Source organism: Pan troglodytes, chromosome 15, assembly GCF_028858775.2.
Source record: "Pan troglodytes isolate AG18354 chromosome 15, NHGRI_mPanTro3-v2.0_pri, whole genome shotgun sequence".
NCBI classification, from domain to species: domain Eukaryota; kingdom Metazoa; phylum Chordata; class Mammalia; order Primates; family Hominidae; genus Pan; species Pan troglodytes.
Window position 1 is genome coordinate 66,716,439 of NC_072413.2, and position 1,565 is coordinate 66,718,003.

The 1,565-nt window shown below is 47.0% G+C and overlaps 1 non-coding gene across 1 annotated transcript; it reads right to left on the minus strand.

The window, feature by feature from the left end:
• Positions 1-958: 958 nt before the first annotated feature.
• On the minus strand, positions 959-1,065 carry LOC112205530 (U6 spliceosomal RNA). The gene has a single exon (XR_002939469.1). It is a non-coding gene; the product is annotated as a U6 spliceosomal RNA (small nuclear RNA).
• Positions 1,066-1,565: the final 500 nt, after the last annotated feature.

Genomic DNA, 1,565 nt, shown 5'->3' on the forward strand with positions numbered 1-1,565 from the left:
ATTAAGATTACTTATCTGCAGAGGAAAAGACCAAGAGATAACTGAAGAACTTAAAGTTGGTAAGGGGCCGGGCTCGGTGGCTCATGCCTATAATCCCAACACCTCAGGAGCCTGAGACGAGAGGACTGCTTGAGCCCAGTCGTTCAAGGCTAGCCTGGGCAACACAGTGACACCCCGCATTTACAAAAATAATTTTTTTGTCCCCAGATTTGGTAGTGTGTGTTTCTAGTCTCAGCTACTCGGGTGGCTAAGACAGGAGGACTGCTTGAGCCTGGGAGGTTGAGGCTGCAATGTGCTGTGATCACACCACTGCACTCCAGTCTGGGTGACGGAGCAAAACTCCATCTCAGAAAAAAACCAAAAAGTTGGTAAGGGATCAATTATTGGATGACACATTGCCATATCTACTGAGCACAGAATGACAGGCCCAAACAACAGCAGACAGATATGGGATGCTCAAGGATGTCCCAGAGATGGCCAGGTACAGTGGCTCACGCCTGTAATCCCAGCACTTTGGGAGGCCAAGGCAGGCAGATCACTTGAGGTCAGGAGTTCGAGATCAGCCTGGCCAACATGGTGAAATCCTGTCTCTACTAAAAATACAAAAACTAGCTGGGTATGGTGGCGTATGCCTGTAGTCCCAGCTACTCTGGAGGCTGAAGCAGGAGAATCACTTGAACCCGGCAGGCAGAGGTTCCAGTGAGCTGAGATCACACCACTGCACTCCATCCTGGGCAACTGAGCGAGACGCCGACTCAAAAAAAAAAAGGAAAAAAAAAAAAAAGAATGTCCCAGAGATACCTGCAGAACGGTTGCCAAGGCCACCCAAGGCCAGGGGAGCTTCACCATCAGGCAGCACCCATCGCCATGGCTGTTTACATTAACTCAGGGAAGACGCCACAGAAATGTTAAGTTTTGAAAGCTTTGTTTTGTTTTGTTTTATTACTTTTTCATTTTAAAAAATATGGAATGCTTCACAAATTTGCGTGTCATCCTTGCTCAGGGGCCATGCTAATCTTCTCTGTACTGTTCCAATTTTAGTACATGCACTGCCAAAGCGAGCACTGTTTTGTTTTGTTTTAAACAAGGAGGCCTGGAATTGGGCTGAAGTTAAAAAAAAAAAAATCATACAAAGGAAACGGTAATTATGTTAACAAAAATAGAGTGGGGAATAGGGTTAGGCCATGACAGGCAATGATCCTAAGAGCTAGAGATCTCTCCCACCCCAACAGTGAGAGACAGAGAGACAGACAGAGAGAGAGAGAGGGAGACAGAGACAGAGAGAGAGAGACACAGAGAGAGAGAGAGAGACACACACACGCACACACACACAGAGAGAGAGACACACACACACACACAGAGAGAGACACACACACAGAGAGAGAGAGAGAGAGAGAGAGACAGAGACAGAGACAGAGAGACAGAGACAGAACCCTAAGGTATTAATATTCCTGACTTGAATACCTCAGGCTTTTCCCAGCCAACTTCCACGTTGCTCTCCTATCCGTCTCCACACCTAATTCTTCTACCAAACCCTTCTGTCCACCCCAGGAGATTGTGAACTC